Raw genomic sequence first — 24692 nt, 5'->3', positions numbered from 1 at the left:
GCATACGTTGTTTGAAGGAGCATTTGTGGCACCTGGATACAGAATATACAGCCACTTGGGCTGATAGAAACCGCTACGCTGCAAAGTTACACAGTGTTCTCATGCTGCTGTCAGTTACTCTGGGGGAACATTTCCTTCCTTGAGAAACTGGACATTGTTTTGCTTTTTTGATTTGTAAAAGTGAAAGGAGACAAAAGCTTGGTTCAGCCAAATCTGATTCTTGGTGTCAAAGAGTTTATTTTTTAAAAAGGTCAGTCTTTATTTTCTTTTCTCCTCTTACTCGCCCACCCCTGTTTCTTCAGGGCATAGACCATGTCCACAGTGTTCATTGTGTGACTCTTGGCATCTTCTGTGTAAATCACCAAGTTCCTGATGATGTTCTTCAGAAAAGCCTTAGGAAATGCTTGAGAAATTCAGCAGATCTGGCAGCACCAGTGGAGAGAGAAATAGAATTGAACATTTTGAGTCTGGTGTGACTTTTCTTCAAGACTTCTGAAGAACAGTCATCTAAGTCTAAAAAAGTTAACATGGTTAGATTCTCTCTTTTTGGAGATTGAGGTTGACATTGTCTTGCACTCTTATGGCAGGAGAAAGTGAGGACTGCAGATGCTGGAGATCAGAGCTGAAAATGTGTTGCTGGAAAAGCGCAGCAGGTCAGGCAGCATCCAAGGAACAGGAGAATCGACGTTTCAGGCATAAGCCCTTCTTCAGGGATGCTGCCTGACCTGCTGTGCTTTTCCAGCAACACATTTTCAGCTCTTGCACTCTTATGGCATCAATATTACCTCCCACCTATTGGCTGCATGCTTGAATATAGTCACGTTTTGGAGTTGATCTTCTTCAATATATAAGGAGTCACAAATGGTGCTAAGTATTGTGCAAACATCAGTGAATGTCCCACTTCTGACTTTATAGTGGAAGAAGGGTCATTGATGAAGCTTTGGACCAAAGGCACAATGCTGAGGAACTCTAGCACAGATGACTTGGAGCTGAGATAACTGACCACCAATAACCACAACCATCTTTCTTTGTGCCAGGTATGACTCCAACTTGTGTAGAGTTCCCCCTGATTTTCATTGACTCCAGTTTTGCTTGGGGTCCTTGATGCTGCACTCAGTCAAGTGCTGCCTTTGTATCAGACACCATTCTGTCTTTTTTTTCCTGAATTTCTCCATGTTTCATGCTTGGCAATGGCCTCTGAAAGCAGATATCAATGCATTAGTGCACCAATGGTGCAACAGCACAGCTTAAAGGGCATGTTAATGCCAAAGGCAGTCACCCTGTCCTCACTTCTGGAGTTGAGCTCTTTTAGTCCTCGGCTGTAATGAAGTCAAGGGCTAAAAGGCCCTGGTGGAATTCAACATGGGCATCACTGTGCAGGTATGTCAGCTTCTTGCATCACTCTGCTGATGGTCAAGATGAGGATGTTGAGGTGGTGATTGGCCATGTTAGAGTTGCCTTGCTTTTTAAGTACAGCACATACCTGTGCTATTTTCCATGTTGCCAAGTAAATGTCAGTGTTGTAGCTGTACAGGAACAGCTTGCCTACATGGCAGCAAGTTCTGGAGCGCAGGTCTTTTAGTACTATTGCTGGAATATTTTCAGGACCCATAGCCTTCGCAGCATCCAGCGCCTCCAGCTGTTTCTTGATGTCATGTTGAATGAATTACATTTGCTGAAGATCGGTGTCTATAATGACGAGGACCTCAAGAGGAGGCTAAGCTGGAATCTATACTTGGCTCTTCGGGCACTGACATGCTGGGAATCCCCCATCATTAAAGATAGCATACTTGTGGAACTCATTCTCGGTGAATTGTTTAATTTTCCACCATCATTCATGACTATATGCAGCAGGACTACAGAGTATTGTGTTCTGTGCCGCAAACCAGGTTCTTTGTATACAAGAGTTTTATATACAATGTTTTTAAAATATCTCCACTTTCACATGCTTCCAGCTGCTTGCTTTCAGTTTAGTTTCTGTTCCTGACCAATAACACATAGTAAGCAGCCAACAAATGCAACCAAAGACTAAAGCGATTGAATACTAAACAGAGCATGATTTGATCTGTTTTTGTGGGATCGATTAGCTCTGCCTATCAGATACTGTCTCCACTGTTTGGATACGCAGACACTGGATTAGTGGTGCTGGAAGAGCACAGCAGTTCAGGCAGCATCCAAGTAGCTTCGAAATCGACGTTTCGGGCAAAAGCCCTTAAGGGCCTTTTGCCCGAAACGTCGATTTCGAAGCTACTTGGATGCTGCCTGAACTGCTGTGCTCTTCCAGCACCACTAATCCAGAATCTGGTTTCCAGCATCTGCAGTCATTGTTTTTACCTCGTGGATACGCAAGCAGTCAATAGCTTCACCCGATTGTCACATAATTGTTATCTGTGGTTCGTGATATTCCTGACATGCTTTCCTGCACTCTTCTTTGAACAATAATTGATCCGCTGGCAAGGAGGCAATGATAGAATGAGGAATATATTGGACCATGAGGGTACAAGTTATGATTGGATACAATTCCGCAGCTGATAATCAGCAACAATATCTTGTGAATGCCCTGAGTGGAGCTGCTGTACCTTTTCTTAATCTATCTCATTTCCTGCAGTGGTCATACCAAACAAGACAATGGAGAATATGCTCAGTGTGAATACCACACTTTGAGTTTGCAAGGATTGTATGGTGAATAGTATCATGGACAAATGTATCTGTGACATGCAGATCGGTGAGGTTGAGGTCTAGTAGGTCTCTTCCATTTTAGTTCCCAAGGACCAGTCTAACAGCTGTATCCTTATGACTCAGCCAACTCAGTCAATAGTGGCATTCCCATTTATGTCTAGGATGGAGAAATGTATTGATAACTCAGGTCCCACTATTCCACCAGTTACATCATTTGTGTAAATGAGTTGATTCAATCTTCAACATGGCCATTTGCTTCTCTTTAGTACTGCTAACAAAAATAAAAGAAACACCCACCAGATTCTTTAAGGCACTGAAAATAATCAATTTATTATGAACAAAACTTATTCCTAAAGCAAGTGGCAAACTCTGATCAATATCTCTGGTCAATGTGGGGCGGCACGGTGGCTCAGTGGTTAGCATTGCTACCTCACAGCGCCAGGGACCCAGGTTCAATTCCCACCTTGGACAACTGTCTGTGTGGAGCTTGCACATTTTCCTCGTGTCTGCGTGGGTTTCCTCCGGGTGTTCCAGTTTCCTCTTGCAGTCCAAAGACGTGCAGGTTAGGTGAATTGGCCATTCTAAATTGCCCGTAGTGTTAGGTGCATTAGTTAGGGAAATGGGTTGCTCTTCGGAGGGTTGGTGTAGACTTGTTGGGCAGAAGGGCCTATTCCCCCATTGTAGGGAATTTAACCTAATCTAATCATAAATTGGAATTAAAAGTACATTCACATAATCCCACACATAGAGACACAAAAACAGAACAAAAAAACTCTGTAGAGATGATTATTTTCTTTTAAAAAGGCAGATTTGTGTAAAAGAAACCCTGTCAATGAAGCTGAATTGTTGACAGGCATAGATTGTTAGAAAATGTCTTATTCCGATTGCAATTCACTTGGATTTAAGTTTTTGGAAATTTGTCATAGTCCACATCTTCAGGTTTTACCAAATAGACAACAGTACTAATACTTGAAAACTCTATCAGGTTTTCAGTAACCTCCACTGAGGAAAGGATTTTCGAGGAAATTCTTGCAGCTTTTGGAGTGTCTCCTGGGTCTGTAATACTAAATTCAAATCAAGAAAGTGTCTTCTGGATGACATCACTATTTTCTGCTTGGATCCACTGTCAGTATGTAGACTCATGAGCATCTGTGACCAGTTCAAACTGGTTTTGGGAGCCAAGCTAAATTGAGACAAGACCATATTCTTTGGGAACTGGGACGATAGATCCTTTCTTCCCTTCATTGTCAGGCCAGATTACCTGAAGGTGCTGAGAATGTGGTTCAGAGGGGCTGGGACGTGGGCTAAAACTTGAGAGCAGGTATTGCCAAGATGAGGCAGAAACTGGGCAAATGGGAGCACTGCTTCCTTACCTTCACAGGTAAAAACCTGGTCACCGGGTATAAAGTACTCTTGGTGTTCCTGTATGTGCAGGTCTGGCTCATTCCCCAAGCTTGTTCTACTGCAGTCACCCAAGCTATCTTACACTTCATCTGGAAGTCAAAGATGGACCATGTCTGTGAAGACACCATGTACAAAATTCTAGATAACTTGGAATGCTCATGTTGGGGGCGGGGTGGGGTGGTGAGGTGAAGAAAGTACCCAGTGCTGCCTTCATTGTGATGGTCACCTTTGAGTGCAACTGTATCAAGCCCTTGATATGCAAACACCAAGTATCAATACGCGCTGATGTTTTACCTGAGCCCAGTGTTACAAAGGATCTGGTTTTATTGCCATGGAACAGTGCAAGTTGTTGGATTATTCTTATCCCTTGTCCTTTGTGGAAAAAGTTGTAAAAGGAAACACATTTGACCTCAAATCGATCAGGAAGTGGTCAGCATGTAATGTCCTCAAAACCCTGTGAGAATAGAAGAGGATTGATCCTGTTGGGTGGTTCAATGAGAAGACTGTCAAAATCACTTGGCAAAATGCTTAATCACCAGAACTTTGCAACATGCATCAAAAAGTAGCTTGGCTGGTGGTCAGGAAAGCACTACCCATCATATCCTTTATTAATGCCTGGACTGTTTCACTAACACATGCTGCCCTTGAAGCAGCTACAATGATGAATAGACTATCACTAATCTCCTTCTGTAGTGTGCCTTTCCAAAGAAGGTCTGGAAGAAGATGCAATGGTTTTTATTGAAGTTTGTGCTGAGCAGTTCAGTGATTCAGGACTCTGTGTTCTAAGGACTCTGGGATGCACACAGAGCCAAACATCATGGACCATCAAGTTGATGCAAGATGCTGGTTGGTCTGTTGGTCTGAAGAGTTGACCATGACTGAGTGTTGCATATTTCAAGACTCGAGATGAGGGATGCAGTAAAGCTTGGGGCAGCTGCCACCAAAGCACAGTGGGAAAAGACCACCATCTAAGGTCCTTTAGCCAGAGTCTGTTCAGTTTTCAGATCCCTCTTTTGCTCAAAATGAATGTAAGTAGTTTCCTGCATTAATAGAAAATGCCTTTGTGTTTGCAACTGTAGGAAGCACTGAGAAATATCAAAAATCCAATGCTTTGTTTGATTTTATCTGCAACATCTTTACAGAATTGATTGATAATCTTTGTATGTACTTAAAGATGCATTTCTTTAATGAATAAAGCATATTTTTGCAATATAAAAGGAAAGGGTCGCTAGGCAACCATCAGCACAGAGGCTGCTTAATTCTTTCAAAGGCATGCTTCCCAGTGATTAAGGCATCCCTTACCTCCTTGAAAGCATTGTTTGGCTGTTTACTCAAAGTCACTTCAATTCCTACAAATAGCAGGTAGGCCACTGTACTTATTATAAACTGTTACCTCAATTTCCAGAAAGTCTCATTGGAAATATTCTTTTTTTTAATCGAGAAAATGTCAAGTCAGTTCAAATTCTCATTTTTTTTCAGGTAGTCTTAAATATAAACATGCAATTCTAATACTGAGTCACACTTAATAATGGACTTTGAGTTCCTGCAGCACAATATTCTCTGACCTTGTCACCCTAAGTGCTTCCTCTAAATGGTGTCAAACAGGCAGAAGAAATGATTCACCAGTCAAAAGGGGTCAGGGTGATAGGTGATAAATAGCAGGAACTTCTCTTGAACTGATGTCATGAGACTTTAGAGTTAATATCGAGGATTCCCTGGACAACTCCTTTCCAACTGTATACCATGGTATAATCTTTATGAGTCTGCCAAGAAGTTCCTGTTGAATCACTGTTTAAGAACAGTTAAAGCACTATGTATTTCTTCTTCATGGCATTGTCTCTCAATGGTTGTAGTTTTAAGTGATTCCTGCCTGGGCAGTGGGCACTGTCTGGGGTTGACTACATTTACATTGATTGGTGGGGGATGCTGTCTGGGGATGGTTAGATTCTGTGGGGCAATGGGGGAAGAGGTGGTTGAATCTGGGGATAGTTACAGTAGTGGGCAAATACTACGACGCTCATAATCTAGGGATGGTTACAGTGCCGTGTAGATGCTGTGGCTGCTCTTTCCGTGGACAGTTACAATGCTGGGTATGATTTGGAGATGCCAGTGTTGGGCTGGGGTGTACAAAGTTAAAAATCACACAACACCAGGTTATAGTCCAACAGGTTTAATTGGAAGGTTTAATTGATTTAATTGCTGGGTAGATCCTGTTTTGGGCATTGTCTGGGGATGGTTACCATACCAACTATATCCCTTGGGATCACTGGTGTAGGTTTCCATGCTGTGCTGATCTTGTGTGTGGAGCAGGCTGCTGATGGTTACAATACTGAGTAGATCCTCTGGAGGTCAGTGGATTAGTGGTGCTGGAAGAGCACAGCAGTTCAGGCAGCATCCAAGTAGCTTCGAAATCGACGTTTCGGGCAAAAGCCCTTCATCAGGAATGAAGGGCTTTTGCCCGAAACGTCAATTTTGAAGCTACTTGGATGCTGCCTGAACTGCTGTGCTCTTCCAGCACCACTAATCCAGAATCTGGTTTCCAGCATCTGCAGTCATTGTTTTTACCCTCTGGAGGTCACTGTCTGGTGATGGCTACAATGTTGAGTAGAAATTGTGGGCAGTTCCATCTGGGGCTGGTTGCAGTTGGGAGCGCTGTCTGCGGAGTGCCACAGTGCTGGCTACATCCTGTAGGAGACACTGGGAATTGTTACAGTACAAGATAGATCCTATGTGTGACACTGAGTGGGGAAGGCTGAAGTAGAGGTTAATTCTGTTGGTGATGCTGTCGGGGGATGGTTACAGCATTAGTTAGGGGTGTGTTGTCTGGGAATGGTTATGCTGCTGGGTGGATACTGTTAGAAATTCTGTGTATGAATTGTTACAGTACCAAGTAGATCATTGGGAATGGAGATTACATACTGTCTGTGGATCTTGAAAGAGCTGGATGTTTACAGTGTCAGGTGGAACATTATAGTGCTGGGTAGATCCTGTGGGGAGTGCTATCTAGGGAAGGTTACCTGACTGGTCATATTTTGTGGGACAGCTGTCTGTTGAGAGTTTCATTGCTAGGCAATCATATAGTGTGTATGGTGGTGGAGTCGGGGTGGGGGGGTGGTGCGGAGGTGCAGTGGAGGTGGGGTGTTGGATATTGTCTGGGGATGGTTATAGAAAAGGCTACATCCTGTGGGGTTGCTGTCTATAGATGGTTACTATATGTAGATCTTGGGGGGTTGCTGGCTGGAGATGGTTACACTGTTGATTAGATCCTTTCGGTACTACTGTCAATGAATGGATACAGCACTTAGTAGATACTGGTGGTGCATTGCCTTTGTATTATTAAAGTGCTGGGCAGATCTTGTGGGTGTATAGATCCAGTTTCAGACATGGTCAGGGAATGGTTACTGTGCCGGATTGGATTGAACCTGTGGGCTCGCAGCCTTGGGATAGTTACATTTCCAGATGTTGTTGATAGAGGTGATGTTTGCATTGTCTGTGGATGTCTGCAGTGCTCTGGCGGCAGGAAACATGTTTCCGTTTTTGGGTGAGTCCCGATCCAGAGGACACAGCTTAAAAATAAGGAGTAGGCCATTTAGGACAGAGATGAGGAGAAACTTCTTCACCCAGAGAGTGGTGGGTGTGTGGAACGCTCTGCCCCAGAGGGCAGTGGAGGCCCAGTCTCTGGATTCATTTAAGAAAGAGTTGGATAGAGCTCTCAAGGATAGTGGAATAAAGGGTTATGGAGGTAAGGCAGGAACAGGATACTGATTGAGCATGATCATAATGAATGGTGGTGCAGACTCGAAGGGCAGAATGGCCTACCTCTGCACCTATTGTCTATTGGTCAGATATCATTTTGGGGTGGTGTGTGTGAATGGTTACAGTGTGTGATAGAGCCTATCAGGGATGTTGCCTGTAAATGTTTTCAGTGCCAGATAGATCCTGTCAGTGGGATGTGTGTGAATGGTTTCAGAGGAAGATAGGTCCTGGGGAGTGGTGGGGCATGGGCTGGGTGAGTGTATTCTGTGAATGTGTACAGTGTTTGATAGATCTTCTGTGGACATTGTCTGGGCATAATTATAGCACTGGTTACATTCTGTCAGCGGTAGGATACATCTGGTGGAATCCCTGTTTCATGGTGCTTACAGTGCTGGTTAGGTCCTGTTGGTCTACTTCACCACCCCTGCTCCTACCTCTCCCTTTACCTGCAGTTCCCCCCACACCCACTCCCAGTCCTGAAGAAGGGTTACACCCGAAATGTCAACTTCTACACCTCCTGATTCGGTCCGGCTTGCTTTGTTCTCTCAGCATCCTGCTGGTCGACTCTAGATCTTGTGGGAGAAAGTGAGGACTGCAGCTGTTGGAGATCAGAGTCGAGAGTGTGGTACCGGAAAAGCAAAGCAGGTCAGGCAGCATCCAAGTAGCAGGAGAATCAACATTTTGAGCAAGAGTCTTTCATCAGGAATGAGGCTTGTGAGATGAGGAGGTGGAGAGATAAATGAGACGGGTGTGGGGCTGGAGAGAAGGTAGCTGAGAGTGCACTAGGTAGATGGAGGTGGGAGTAGTAGTGATAGGTTGGAGAGAAGGGTGGAGCAGATAGGTGGGAAGCAAGATGGACAGTTAGGACAGGTCATGAGGGCGGTGCTGAGTGGGAAGTGTCACAAAGCTAGTCCCTTTTTTTTCTCTAAAAGCTGTTCCTTGGTTCAAGGAGACTTTGTCCTTGATTTTTTTCAGAGGAGCAATAAACCGGGCTGGGCTCTGTTCAATCTGGTTTGGTCCAGAGAGGCCTTTTATATGTAAACAGATGAGACTTGAGGCCAAACTGGTCATGTTTTAGAAGTGACCAATATAAAGAAAGGGGAGTGGTCAGCTCTCTGGCTGAGCAGTTTAGTTCAGTCTTGAACTGGTTGGAAGTTCAACAGTGAGCTGTGTGGAAAATCTCTTTCTCTCTCTTTCTGCCCTTCAACATCAACCTGTAAGCATGTGTTGCATTTATACTGGTTTTTAAAGGAAGTTTGCTTATTGATACTGTTGTGTATATTCAAAACAGCATAATTAAGTCTAGTTGGATAGGTTGAGTTCTGTTGGGGTTCTTTATTCTCTTCTTTGTGTTTCATTGTGTAATTTTGTGAATAAATTTTTGTCTGTTTTATAATCTAGTTGTCTATCTAGCTAACTTAATCCATGTAAGGTTGGAACTGGGATAAGGTGGGGTGAGGGGAAATGAGGAAACTGGTGAAATCCACAATGATGCTGTGTGGTTAGAGGGTCCCAAGGCAGAAGATGAGGCATTCTTTCTCCAGGCGTCGGGTGGTAAGGGTGTGGAGATGGAAGAGGCCCAGCACCTGCATGTCCTTGGCGAAGTGGGATGGGGAGTTGAAGACATTGGCCATGGAGTGGTGGGGTTGGTGAGCGCGGGTGTCCCAGAGATGTTCTCTGAAGCACTCTGCAAGTAGGTGTCTTGTCTCCCCATGCAAAGGAGACTGCATAAGGAGTAACGGATACAGTAAATGACATGTGGAGAAGTGCACATAAAACTCTGATGGATGTGGAAGGCTTCTTTGGGGCCTTAGATGGAGGTGAGGAGGGAGGTGTGCAGGTTCTGGGCCTCCTCCATTGTGACACCCTTACCACCCGATGCCTGGAGGAAGAACACCTCATCTTTTGCCTTGGGCCCCTACCATAAGGCATCAATGTGGATTTTACCAGTTTCCTAATTTTCCCTCCCCCCCCACCTTATCCCAGTTCCAACCTTCCAGCTCAGCACCGCCCTTCTGACCTGTCCTACCTGTCTGCTTCACCCTCCTCGCTGATCTATCACTATTACCCGCACCTCCGTCTACCTATTGCACTCTCAGCTACCTTCCCCCAGCCCCAACCCCCTCTCATTTAACTCTCCACCCCAACAGCTCACAAGCCTCATTCCTGATGAAGGGTTCTTGCCCAAAATGTCGATTCTCCTGCTCCTCAGATGCTGCCTGACCTCTGCTCTTTTCCAGCAATGCACTCTCTGCTCCAGCATCTGCAGTCCTCACAGTCTTCTTCCAGATCTTGTGGGGTCATTCTCCCTGGATGGTTGCAATGCTGGGTGGATCCTAGAGTGGCGCTGTCCTTGGATAGTTGAAATGCCGGGTGGATTGTGTACTGTTTTCTGACAGTTGTCGTGCCGGTTGGATCCTACGCGGAGGGGGGGGCGTTGTCTCCGAGTGGTTGCAGTACATACAAAGTCCTGTGAGGGCGCTGTGTGTGTGCGCGATTGCGCGCCTGCGCACCGCTACTGTCAATAACAACAACAACAACAACAACTGGAGGCGGCGGTGGAAGTTGGGCCCCGGTTCTAGGCCTGGATCGTTGTGTGGTCTCCGAACACTCGCACTTCACTGTAAGTGACGGTCCGCGTGTTTCGGGCGATCTAGGTGCGGCGGCTCGAGCCCCGGGGGGGGGGGGAGTGTTGCGGTGATCCCGGGCCCGGCGGAACGGCCGCCGGTGATGGCAGGCGGCGAAACAACTTGTTGTGCCCCAGGCCGCGGCTCCAAGTGTCGCAAGGCCCGGCGTAGTTTCGGCGGGCGAAAGGCGACCGGGACCGGGTTGCAGGGGCTGGCAGTCCGTCGCCCTGTCATTGTCCCCGGCCCTGACGGTCAGCCCATGAGGGTAATCCCGTTTGTTGAAGCAGCAGCGTCTGTCTGTCTGTGTCAGTCAGCCGGCCGGCCGCCTTGTCAATGAGTGAGCTCCCTGTCACACAAGTCCCTGCTTATTTCACTCCGCTCAATTAATCCTCTGCTATCAATCCCAGGTCTGCCTGCCCAGGCGCATCTGGCGTGACCCTCTTCGTCTCGTGCCCGAGCCTCTTGTAATTTAATAATTTTGTGGAATTTGATGCTAAATGCACTTTCAGAAGGATCTCCGTGGTGTTTTTATTTTGTAAAAACAGGCCTTGTAAAGGAAGTTAACTTCTCTCCGCTGGCGTTTGTCGTTTCTTTCTGTTCATGTTTCTGCCTACGTCTCCCTGTTGCTTCATTTCTACCCGAATGATCGATCATCTCAATTTAAATCTGTTTTATAAAATCGACAGTCCGTTCCCCCCCATATTCAGCTCACCTGTGATCTGTTGGTGTATCAGCTGTAATGGCAGACAACTGACTCATGAGCTGTCACTGCGTGGCAGAAAGTGAAATGACATTTATTATTACAGTTCAAGTAAATGTTGTACGGTTGGTTTAACATTTCACTTTTGTTCTGATTTTAAACACTTCAAATTAGATTTGATTGTTTTCATGATTTACTATGTGTTGTGCATAAATATTTCAATGTTCCAAAGGTGCCATTCTGAAATATTTACAGTTTATTTGATTTTTTTAAAAATTTAATGTCACGGGTATCTTGTTACAAAAATACAGTGAAAAGGGTTGTATAATGTCATCACACTCCAGTGCCGTTTTAAAACATGGAAAAATAGACTAAAGCATGGAATATCAAGGCAGAAAAATGAAGAAATTAAGAAAAATGTGTCCAACTTTACAGTCCTCCTTAAGTGCTCCATTACAGGCCGTGGGCCTGGTGGCCAGGCAAGTGGCCCCTTTGTTGCACCGCCACCACTAGAATGAAAGTCATCACTCTTCAGTGCCATCTTGCCTCCACTGACGCCTGCTCGCCAGTGCAGGTGCCACCAATACAATCCTATACCACACCAGCTCAAAGTTAACTCTGCCACTGCCATGAGTCCAAATTGGTCCCACATTGCTAATAGAGCTGTTGTATGCATGGATCTGTACTGGAAGCAGACATCATTGGGAACTCAAACTCATTGCCGCAGCAGACACGGGTTGGCATGAGGACCACCTTGACGATGCAGAAGCTGTCAGGAACCCAAACTCACCTTTGTCGCTGTCTCGAGTCCGCACTACTCACCTACTCACTGCCACTGATGCTGTCGCCATGACCGAGCTTTTCATCAAGAGATAAATACAATAAAAGAGAAAAATAAAGTGAGAGAAAAGAGAAAAACAAGCAAACAAATTAATAAAGAAGAGCAGACGAACCCTGCAAATGTCGGAGATTCAATATCAGACAAATTATATTGGAAAGAAACAGGTTAGGCAGTACCTGTAAACAAAATATCAAAGTTTTAAGTGAAAGACATGCTTGTAACCAAAGCTATTTATAAGGGATTGGTTTAGCTCGTTTGACTGGTTTGCTATGCATAGTGACATGAATAATGTGAATTCTGTTCCTACACCAGCAGGCATTGCTGTGAAGGATTATCCTTCCCAACCTCCCTTTGTCTGAGGTGTGGTGACCATCAGGTTACATCATGTTGGTCGTGGGTATCTCGGTGACGGTAATGCTCACAGATGTCAAGGGGTAATGCTTGAATTCCAACTTGCTGAAGACAGACAATGCCATTTCCTTGAGGGGAGCTACAGATAGGAACAGTTTTTCTCCCCAGGGTGTTATCTGCCCGCTGTATTTTGGGGGAGGGGGAAAGCTGCATGGTGTTGGTGGGAAACAGGGATGGAGCAATGGGGACGGTGAAACTGGAGAGTTTTGGTGGGCAGGTGAGGGATGCAAGGGGTTGATGTGCTGGAGAGAAGTAAAGTATGAACCACAAGGGGTAAGGATGAGCAGTGTGGTCCGCAAGCTTCTGGGGTGTATTTCATCTGCAAGGAGGCTTGGTAGGGTGGGGTCTGGGTAAATGAGAAGAAATGTCCTTGGGGCAGGAGCCAGCGGTGGTTTGCAAGTTAGCTGGAGGTTGGGGTAGTAGGGTGGGGCATGCATAGAGAGAGGTGTGGTTTACAAAGGGATTAGTGAAGTGTGGTCTCTTCTTTGAGCAGAAGAGTGGTGTCATCTGCAGGGCAGGATGTATGGTTGTCTTGGGGTTGTGAGGGAGAGAAGACTTAGGTTCTGTGGGAGGTTGGTGTTGATTGAGTGTATGGTATGTGGTCTTTAAGAGGCATGAGTACAAGTGTGATGGGGGAGTTGATGTGTGAAATAACTCTGCAGAAGGCAGTAACCTGTCACCAAGTCACTCTTCATTTACGTATGCAGAGTACTTGACTGGTCCAGCTTCCTCAGTGTCAGCTCTCAGAGTGAACAGGACCTCTGACGCTCTTGTTTATATCTTTTCCCTTCTTTAAAAATTTAATTAACCAGTACAAATTACAAACAAACCGTTAACATGGACAGCTGTATACAAGAAGCAGCAATTTACAGAGAAAAGAGGCAGCGAAACCAGACCTCGAACACCACCATACAGCCAGTTCGCAGGGAAACTAGGACAAACCTCTCCTTACATTATCCAGAAACAAAATGATCGCAATCATATACAGTCCGATAAACCAAACAATAAAACAGTGCACATACGCTCCTGTTTACTTATTTTTTAATTTTTTCTCTTATTAAATTTTTCTTCCTTTTTCTGTCCCCCACTACCACCTAACAGCGGTACTGTTTATTTTTCCCCAGCACCCAAGTTGTGTGGGTGTATGCAGGTGTCAGACACGGTGAAAGACAACAGATGTATAAATCTTTATTCATTTTCCACCATGAGGAAGAAGGGAAACACCAGAGTTGCCAATGATAAGCAGTGCCCTTCTCAAAGGGCAATCCTGTGTGATCAAATAGTGAAAGGGAGGGCAGAGATTAAATCAAAATAGAGTTGGAGGGGGAAATAGTACACTCCACTACCTGCGGTGCCCACCTCTCCTTGAAAATCTTGAGGGTGTTGGTAGACACGACGTGCTCCTTCTCCAGGGACACCTGGGCTCTGACATAATGGCGGGAGAGGGGCAGGCAATTGGCCCTAACGAGCCCCTCCAGGGCCCGCAGCCTGGACCTGCTTGCTGTTTTTCCCTTTCTCTTTCTCTTTTTTTTCTTTTTAATTCCCCACGCTACCACCTAACAGCGGTAGTGCTTACAATTTCCCCAGCACCCATGTTGTGTGTGTGCAGGTGTGAGACACAGTGAAAGACAACAGGTGTACAAATCTTTATTCATTTTCCACCACCAGGAAGAAAGGAAACACCAGAGTGGCCCGTGACATCAAACAGGAAAGGGGAGGGCAGGGATTAAATCAAAATAGAGTTGGAGGGGGAAATAATACACTCCACTCCCTGAGGTGCCCACCTCTCCCTGAACAATTCCAGGGTGTCGGTGGACACCGCATGCTCCTTCTCCAGAGACACCCGGGCTCTAACGTAACTGCCGTCAGGCAGTCGGCCCTAATGACCCCCCTCCAAGGCCCACTGCCTGGACCTGTCTATGGCCAGGTCGGCCAGGCCCAGGAGCAGACCCACGAGGAGGGTACTCCTTCTTTTTAATCCTGTTTATATTTTATTAAGCAATTACAAAACAGTTTACAAAACACATTAACATTTACAGCTGTATACAACAGCAATTTTGCAAGGGAGAGGAGCAGCAGAACCAGGCCCCAAACCCTACCGTTCAAACAATTTAGAGGAAAATGAGGGCAAACCTCAAATCCCAGTTTCAAACATGAAAAGACAGCAACAATGACATTTGTACATAAAAAGCCAATTCAGTTACATAAAAACAGTGCATACAATACAGACCCAGCAAACCCCCATCCCTCCCACCTTCCAACCACTCTAAGGCAGCCCGCTCCCACGCACCTTCCGGCTGGCACTACTTTGTTAGTTTTTTTCTTTTTTTATTTTACTTAAAAGAATTACAAAACAGTTTACAAAAAAAACAGTTAACATTTACAGCTGTATACAACAGCAATTTTACAAGGGAGAGGAGCAGCAAAGCTAGGCCCCAAACCCTACAGTTCAATCAGTTTACAGGGAATTGAGGACAAACCACAAATCCCAGTTTCAAATATGAAAAGACAATGACATTTATGCATAAGACAATCCTGTTGCATAAAAATGTGCAGACAATACAGACCCAGCAAGCCCCCATCCCTACCACCTTCCAACCACTCGAAGGCAGCCCGCCCCTACGCACCTTCCGGCTGGCACTCCTTTTTATAATATTTTATTAAACAAGTTACAAAACAATTTACAAAAAACAGTTAACATTTACAGCTGTATACAACAGCAATTTTACAAGGGAGAGGAGCAGCAAAGCTAGGCCCCAAACCCTACAGTTCAACCAGTTTACAGTGAAATGGGGACAAACCTCAAATCCCAGTTTCAAACATGAAAAGACAGCAACAGTGACATTTGTACATAAAAAGCTAATCCAGTTACATAAAAAAGTGCAAACAATACAGTCCCAGCAAGCGCCCGTCCCTCCCACCTTCCGGCCACTCTAAGGCAGCCCGCCCCTACGTACCTTCCAGCTGGCACTCCTTTTTATTTTTTTCTTTTTCTTTTGTTTTATTTCTTTGACAAGCAGTGCCCTTACACTCCTGTTTTTTATCATTTTGTCTTTTTTTTTAAATTTCACCCCCACACTACCGCCTAACTGCAGTAGTGCTTATTTTTCCCCAGCACCCATGGTGTGTGTGTGTGTGTGTGTAGGTGTGAGACACAGTGAGAAACGCAAGGTGCACGAATCTTTATTCAATTTCCACCACAAGGAAGGCACTCCGTTTTATTTTTTTTTGGAACATCCTTTTAAAATTTTATTTCATAAAAGAGCCATATTCTCAAACATATGCGTAATTTGGTGACCAGGCTTCGACCAGACTCTGTTGGCCCTAACCTGGGGAAAAGAAAATAAGAAAGTTCTCTCTCTATAGCCTTCTCCTGTCAGAATAGCAATGTCAACTCAAACGATGTAGCATTTCACAATGCAAATCAGCAGAAACCAAAAGCAGACAGGATTCAGGACAATTCCATAAACATTTGAGATGACTTTACTGTTTCAAAAATAACAGAGCAAAGACAAAACAAGTGAAACAGAATATAGTCAAAGTAGTCGACAGTATGAAAAAGTTCTTTCCATTTCAAAGACCAACACTAACATACAAGATACATAGTTTACTATTCTAAATAAAAATCCATCCTGTAGTGTCCCTTTTTGTATTGATGGTTATGCAGATGAAACTATCACTGAAGTTTCTAACAGAGATTGAAATGTAAGCATTTTTCTGCCTGCAAGAGAATGTGTGAAACACAATTGCTGGGATTTAATTGTCCCATCTGCTGCTCTTCTTTCTGGGAGGTGGTTCTGGCACAGCAAAGCCATCATTCTCAGCAGAATTGGTTCTATTGCCACTTCTGCTGTCTCCATTCCTGCTTTCATTGCCGCTCCTGTTCTACTCCGTTTTATGTCTGCCAGTTAGGACTCCCTGATTGGACCAGGTTAACAGGGCTGATGAAGGGCTTATGCCCGAAACGTCGATTCTCCTGCTCCTCGGATGTTGCCTGACCTGCTGTGCTTTCCCAGCAACACACTTTTGACCCACATTAACAGCATCAATATTCTGAGGTTCACCTGGCTGATAACTTCACAATCACTATATCCCTCCCACTCTAAGTCCAGGGACTTAAGCCTGTACTTTTTCATGAAGTTTCTCCTGGGGCATTTTTACACCATGTCCAGTTCCTCCGACTCTGCTTTGGATATGGGCAGCATGAATCGAGCCATAGTCCACCTCTTGTGTCTGGAGTGTGTTAGAAGAAATTCTTCGTCTTCAAGCGGTAACACTTCGAGGCTGCAACATCCGCCATGTCCATCTCACAATCTGAGGTCTTTTCGGCACTCGAAGGAGTGGTAAAGCCCATGGGTCCTCCCACAGTATTTCTAGTTGTTCTGTGGGGCCGGATATGTTTTGTTGTTTCTTTGTTTATAGGTTTGCTACTTTCATGTTGTCCACATACTTGGTCAGGACTGCCTCACCTGCCCAAATGTTGTGTGTCACAGGATCTGACTTTGCCTCAACTTTGCCTCAACCATGCCTCTTACCCATGCAGGGCCATTTTTGTGGTTGCGGCACCAAACTTCATCCCCTGAAGTAAATTGTGTCTGTCGATTAAAGGAGTCTTGTGTCCAGCGTTGGCATTCCTGTTGCCATGTCAACTCCTCACCTCCTCCCCACCACCACCAAGGTCTGGGAAAGTTAGGTTTAACCTCTCCCCATTAGCAACTCTGCTGGAACTATTCCTGTAGTTGCATGAGGTGTTGACCGATAATCAGTTAGGATCCAGGATAGTTTTGTGTTGTGTGCTGTAGAGTGTTTCTTTAAATCTGCCTTCAAAGTTTGGACTGCTCTTTCAGCCAGACATTGAGCAATGTATGGTATGGAGTTGTCCTTCTATGCCAAGTGCCATTCAACTTTAGGAAACACTCGAATTCCCTGCAGGACAATGATAGCCCATTGTGTGTGACCAAGGCTTCCATGCAATACATCCATGTATTGCAAAAGATGCTTACAGTTTTTCGATCATTGTCCCTGTGTTTGATAAATGAACTCTATGTATGTCCAATCACTTTGAGTGGGCTTCCACAATGAATGAGAATGTTGAGCCCTTGAAAGGGCCAGCATAGTAAATATGTAACCAATCCAAAGTTTTTCAGGCCATTCTGATGCCCTGCCAACGTGGCTACGTCTGCATCCAGTCCTGGTCACCAGAATTAACTTCTTGCCAACATCTTTGTTTTGGACACCGGTGGATGACCCTGATGGAGTATCTGGCAGTGATCTTTGCTCAGGACAATCATTCTTGCCCCCCCATAATAAAATGTCATTCCCAGGGTGATCTGGCTTTCCCAGGTCCTGAAGATTTATCTTCTGGTTGTGATGGCCCTTTTGTTTCCCTCATCACCACCAGCTGTTTTAACTTTGCCAGGACTGGATCTTTTTGCATCCACAGTCTGGTATTGTCAGTGGTGACCAGAAGGCTATCCAGAAAGTTTAAAACCGGAATGGATTCTCTCAGTGGCGGCACCACCAATGATGTATCTGCCAATGGGAGTGGCTCAAGGCATCCGCATTTGCTATTTAGCCTCCTGGACAGTGTTCCAACTTGTAATAATAAGCACATTAGAATCAAATCCCGCTGCTGAATTTGACCTGAAGCTATGGGTAGCATGGCCTTGTCCTCTTTGAGTAACCCTAGCATGGCTTTGTGGTCTGTTACTATTAAAAATTTACATCTGTACAGGTAGTGGTGGAAGTTCTTTACATCAAAGATGATTGCCAAACCATCTTTCTCTGTCTGGGTGTATTTGCGCTATGCATTAGCCAAAGTCCAGGAAGCATACAATATTGAGTGTTCCTTCTGGTTGGGCCGTCTGTGAGCCAACACTGGGCAATCATGGTACGGAACTGTCCTTCTATACTAAATGCCATTCAACTTTAGGAAACTCTCGAATTCTCTGTGGGACAATGATAGCCCAGTATCTGTGACCAAGGCTTCCATGGCACACATCCATGTATTGCAAAAGATGCTCGCAGCTTTTCAATCATCGTCCCCGTGTTTGATGAATGAACTCTATGCATGTCCAATCACATTGAGTGGGCGTCCACGATCATATGGGGAGGCATTGAATGTCAGCACCAGATCTTGCTTGGGATCATGGTGTGACAACATCTTCGATGACAATAGCTGCTTCTTCACTTCCCTAAAGGCAACATCTTGGCTACGAGACTATTTCCATGGCTGATATGTTTTCAATAGTGAATGCCAGGATGGAGGCCAGTTATATATGAACTTTCCATAATAATTCATTAAACCAAGGAAAGACTTGAGCTCTAGTACAAATGTGAGAGCTGGAGCACCTTTTAATTGCACTGATGTCTTTCAATCAGTGTCACCCGGTCTTGTTGACTCTCTTGCCCAAGTAGGTTACTTGGGGTGTCTGGAACACACAGTATTCCCTTCTAAGGCATACGTCTGCCTTGGAGAAACATCTAAGGACTGTATCCAAATTCTCTAAGTGCTCCTTATTGTCTTCCATGTTACTAGCATGTCATCTAGGTAAATGGCGACCTGGAGTAGACCTTCTAAAGCATTCTCCCTCATCTGCTGAAAAATTGCACTGAGGAAACAGACTGAGAGTACCCCAAATGGCAGTCTTGTACATTGGAAGCTTTTGGGTATTAATTGTAGCATACTTCTGGGAATCCTCATCCAACTGCAGTTGCAGGTACACATGGCTTATGTCTAGCTTTGCAACTATGTCCTTTATGCGAGAAGCAGTTTACTGTTTGTTAAACAATCGGTACAAAAGGTTCTGCCCATTCTGTGACTGTACTGGTTTGGTGACTCCTTCACTCTTGATTTCTGTCTGTACTTTTGCACATAAGGAAAATTGCTCAGGGTGGGAGAATCATGGAATTGCTTCTTGGTGACCTTGGCTCCTTTGATTGTCCCTAGATCTTCATGAAAAACCTTTGGATATTTAATTAGGACTTCACTCAGCCAGCCAAATTCTAATCAAAAAAGGTTGAGCCAATCAAGGTAAATCTTTCTCAAGCAGTTTTGCCCCATCAGGATTGGGCCTGAGCCATTTACTATAATCAGTGGTAACTGAACCAGTTGTTTTTTCATAGTAGACCGGAACCGAATTTGTACCCTTAATCTATAAAGTTTCTGTGATTATAGGTTTTTAGTCTAGCTAAGGTCGAATGCAAACTAAGGGCTGGAGTCCAGAGTGAATTTTCTTAAAGATTACTTCTGCAATCACTGTGCTGCACTGTTATCAATCTCCATCAGAACCAGATGACCATTTAACCAGACATTTATTTTGATTTGTTTCTGATTTGGATGTTACGAAGCAACTTAATTTTTCCAGGGTGCGCACTCTCCTGGGCACCGGTCTATGAGTTCTCTTACTCAGTTTAGGTCTAGTGGGACTCTTTGCTGTCTTGAGTCCACATACCAGCCTGGACCCTGAACAAAGTGTTAACCATTTGGTCAAGACGTGGCCTTGTTTTGGGCTTTTGCTTTCGGCTAACCTAGAGTACCTCTTCAGGATATGTCCTGAATAAGGCTATGCAATTTCTTTAATTCAAATGGTGTCCCCCAAGCTCTGTTAGCCTCGTGAGGGTTTCCACTTCCATTTGCGTACTCTGTAACTCATATACTGCATTTTCTAATGTGAGTGAACAACCATAAGTGAGGATGATGATAGCATTGTCCCTTCTTAAACTGGGGTGATGAAGCAAACTGATGTAGTCTAGACCCCGTACTGTACAAAGCCAATCATAGTGCCTGTTTGATGTCTGTTGGGCCTTCAGCCTCGTCAGCACTTTTGCCTGGTTACATCATTAATCCCACTTTTGCACAGAATATACCACTATTAGTAACCAATATATTTATGTCCCACACATTGGACATTGGTGAGGCTGCGCTTGGAGTATTGTGTTCAGTTTTGGTCCACCTTGGTGGTGAAAGAATATTACTAAACTGAAAAGAGTGCAGAAGAAATTTATAAGGATCTTGCCAGGGCTCAAGGGTTTGAGTTATAGGGAGAGGTTGGACAAGCAAGGATGTTTTTCTTTAGGGCATAGGAGACTGAGAAAGGATCTTATAGATGTGTATATGATCATGAGAGGCATAGATAGGGTGAATGTACTCAGTCTTTTTCGAATCGAGGACGAGAGGGCATCAGTTTAAGTTTAGAGGAGAAAGAGTAAAAGGGACCTGAGGGGCAACCTTTTTACATAGAGGGTGGTATGCATATGGAATGAGCTGCCAGTGGAAGTGGTTGAGGAGTGTATATTCACAACATTTTAAAGGCATTTGGACAAATACATGGATAGGAAAGGTTTAGAAGGATAAGGCCAAGTGCAGGGAAATGGGGTTAGTGTGGATAGGCATTTTGGTTAGCATAGACCAGTTTGGGCCAAAGGGCCTCTCTCTGTGCTGTAGGACTCTATGACTCTGAGATGTACAGCATTTTCACATTTCATGCAAGGACTGTTAGGGCACAGTGGTAGTGTCCCTACCACAACCTGGAGACCTGGGTTCAGGACCCACATGCTCTGCAGGTGAGTAATAACATCTCTGAGCAGATTAGGAAATGTCTGCAAAGAGTAAATGTATTCATTTTCAACACTGCTTTGTGCTGTAGGCTGCCCAATCCATTCACATTTAATATTGAGGGGAGCTCTTGTGGCATAGTAGTAGTGTCCCTACCTCTGAGCCAGGAGGTCCGGGTTTGAGTCCCAACTGCTTCTGAGATATGCAGTAACATTACTGAACAGGTTGTTTAAAAAATACCTGAAAACTATAGTTTGAGAAATCAGACATACATCACTCGTAGTAAAATGGCTTTAAAGGACAGACTCTGAAATACTTGTTCACTGTCGGTGAGGGAAGCTTTTTGGCACAGTGATAGTGTCCCTTCCTTTGAGTCAGGAGCCCCAGATTCTAGTCCTACCTGCTCCAGAGGTGTATCATAACATCCTGAGTGGATTGATGAAAAATACCCACTATGCTGGTGAAGGGGTTTGGGGTACAGTGGTAATGCTTCTCCCTCTGAGCCAGGAGGTCTGTGTTCAAGTCCCACCTCCTCCAGAGGTGCATAATAGCATCTGTGAAATGATTGATTTCAAAAAAATCATTGCTGGTGAGCCAAACAAAAATGCTGGGTTTTTTTTGTTTGAAAAGCAGGTATTTGCACTTAACCATACATCTGTTCCTTACCAAATATGGCTGTGCCATTTATTAATGAACAGCTATTAGCCTTGTTATTTTGATGGCAAAATCTGCACAATTTTGTTTGAAGTGTTGAAGTGAAAAGAGCTTTTCAATTGGCCCTTTTCCCCTAAAAGCAATTTAGTGACAATTTTCTTAATAATGAATTTCATACTACTTTGCAAAATTGTTTCTGGCAATTTCTGATTGAACTGGCTGAGATTTATGCCTTGCACAAACTTGAGCTTTTTTTGAGTATTTGGGATGTTTTCTGTATGTAAAGGTGTAAATGATGAACATTTTTTGGAGCTATTTAATTTGGTGAATGAAGTGTGCTTTTTGCTGGTTGTGTATGCATTTCATGTAACCTCAATCATTCAAGCCATTTTGCCACAGTGCAGTTATATTAAGTCATCTTAATGCATCTCTCTAGTGCTATACATTAAATGCATGTACGGTTGGGAAGAGGCACAAAAACAGTGAAATGTTTTTTAAAGAAGCTCCTCGATCATTGCATGCCAATGTGCCAACACGTTGTCACAGAGCAAATTCTAAAATAAAATTTATTTTGTTTTGCCATGCAACAAATCTGAATGATCAGTTAGCATTCCTCAAATATAATAAAACGATTCTCATGGAAACAGGAAAAAGGGTTGGATCTTAAGCAAATAATGTGTATTTTTCCAAGGAACAATGTAACAACAGCTGTAAGTTAACTTCTCTCTGAGTGTCAATTAATTTCCAGTGTATAAAATCCTTGTTATCTATGGGGGATAGGTGTCTCCCGCAGATAACAGAAAACCATGGATACTGTTATATTGGAAATCCCCTATCCCCTGCAAAGTCTATTGGGAAGAAATCAAAATTGGGTCAGGCCAGCTCATGTTTAGTGAGGAGTGAGTGGATTCTTTGTTTCAGGATAAGGTGGGGATCTAAAAATGATTCCTTTGGCGTTATTAGTTGTCTTGTACTCGCCATTCTGCTTGATAGAAAAAGGAAATGATTATTCATGGATTATTAATTTACATTGGAGTCCAATCATCATCATCACAATGATCCATGTATTAGGTTGATTTGGAGCATTGCTTCTATCCCTGACTCATCATTGCCTCCTTCCTGTGCTAACTGATTTCAAGGCTAGTTGTATTATCACTAAGCCCTGAAAGATCATTAAGTGTGTAAAATACAAGTTATGTTGCTGTTCAAGGATTGAATCTGAGACATTTATTGGTCTTTATTGTGCTAGAATGCATTTAATCGTTAAATACCAAAATCTTGTTATTGCATGAACTGGAATAAAGCAACTGGTTTGAAAATTGATTTGGTCTTTTAATGGCTTGTGGACCACTACAGCATAGAGGGAGAACAGGTTTTATGACAGGGAATTTGTTTCAGCCTTTGGATGATACTAAATGAAAAAAAATTGGCCTGGAGTGTCAAATGGATTTCAGTGCAGCATTAGTCTTAGTGAGCAACAACAACTTGCATTAATATCACCTTTTTAATGTATTCAACTATTTCAAAGAGGCTTCTCTGAAGTCTTAATTAATAAGCACTGACAGTAAATCATATACGGTGTTTTGGATAGGCGGCCAAAAACTTGGCCAAGGAGGTAGGTTTTAAGGACTGCATTCAAGTAGTAGAGAGATGGACAGGATCAGGGAAGAATCCCAGAGTTTGCTGTCTAGATAGATAAGGCACAGCCAACAATGGTAAAACAATTTAAACTGTACTTGAGCAATGGACCACAGTTAGAGATGTGTAGATATCTTGTGTTATGGGTCAGGAGGATGTCAGAGTTGGGGAGGGGCGATGCCATGAGGTGGATCTGAAAATTAAGGATGATAGTTCTTAAGATTGACCTCTTCGCTAACACTGTAATACAGTGTGCACTGGTGATGGGTGAAAGGGACTTTGTTGGAGTTATGAAGTGACAATAAATTTTGGATGAGGTCAGGTTTGCACAACATGGTAGGTGAGAGGCTGGTCTACAGAACATTATTATTACTTCTAGACTTGACCACTCGAAAGTAGGTTTTGGCAGTAAATGACCTGAGGCTGGAAAAGCTATGAACGGTCAAAACGTATAGTGCTGGAAAAGCACAGCTAGTCTGACAGCATCCGAGGAGCAGGAGAGTCGATGTTTGAACATAAGCTTTTCACCAGGAATTCTTGATGAAGAGCTTTTACTTGAAACATTGACTCTCCTACTCCTCGGATGCTGCCTGACTGGTTCTGCTTTTCTAGCGCCACACTTTTTGACTCTGATCTCCTGCATCTGCAGTCCTCACCTTCTCCTGAAATTATGAAGGTGCGAGTCACTGCTTTTCCTGGATGTAGAGTTGGAATTTTGTCTCAGGGCCACAAAGGACACTGAAATTTTGAACAGTGGTTCAGTCTCAGACAATTGCCAGTGCTAAGTCAAAAGTCAGTAGCTAAGAAACAGTTTACGGCAGGGATTGATGCAATAGCTTTGGCTTTTCCAATATTTAAACACAGTAAGTCTTGTGCTCATCAAATCCTGGCTAGCAGTCTCACAAGTCAGAGATAATGGTGATATTGAGTAGCCAGCAAGGAACTGTGAAATAGGACTTTAGGTGATTCTAGAGATAAGGGTAGTCATTGCAGGAAAAACAGGATGAAATTAGGCAAGCAAGTCTCATTGCACTTTGTTCCATTTCTAGTTAAGGACTTGATACTGAAATATGTATTGAATAAATCCTTCCAGTTAAAATGACACTGATGTGGAATAGGCACACATTTTTTTTATATTGCAGCTGTTAGAATGTATCCTTCAAAATCTAAAATCAGGAATGTCATTAGTGCATTAGACTTTGGTAAATACTGATTCATGGCTGCAGTTCCACACAATGTGTCCCCGACCCTCACCATTGTGGGAAATTGCAAAGTGGCAATTTAGCCTTCCATAAGGGGGTGTGTATGCAAAAAGTTATCTTCGTGAGTTCCTTCACATTTGCAACTGTTTTTCCCATTTTCTCTGACTCTTCATACAATTGGTATGGATGATCTTAGATCTCATTGCAAGGTAGAGGATTATTT

The 24692-nt window shown here is 43.9% G+C and overlaps 1 protein-coding gene across 6 annotated transcripts in view; it reads left to right on the top strand.

Annotated features, from left to right (window-relative positions):
* The first annotated feature begins 10351 nt into the window (after window positions 1–10351).
* The window catches only part of LOC140487885 (lysine-specific demethylase 4C-like), a 427159-nt gene continuing 412818 nt past the window's right edge, over window positions 10352–24692 (top strand). For 5 of the 6 annotated variants that reach the window (XR_011962962.1, XM_072587280.1, XM_072587271.1 and 2 more), the window contains exon 1: window positions 10352–10462. The gene's annotated coding sequence lies outside the window, so the exon portion shown is untranslated. The remainder of the gene's footprint in view (window positions 10463–24692) is intronic. The other variant, XM_072587299.1, reaches the window with a different exon arrangement.

The sequence above is a fragment of the Chiloscyllium punctatum genome, chromosome 2 (genome assembly GCF_047496795.1).
Source record: "Chiloscyllium punctatum isolate Juve2018m chromosome 2, sChiPun1.3, whole genome shotgun sequence".
Lineage (NCBI taxonomy): Eukaryota > Metazoa > Chordata > Chondrichthyes > Orectolobiformes > Hemiscylliidae > Chiloscyllium > Chiloscyllium punctatum.
Note: the sequence above shows the minus strand (reverse complement) of the source record. Positions and strands in the feature narration are given on the sequence as shown.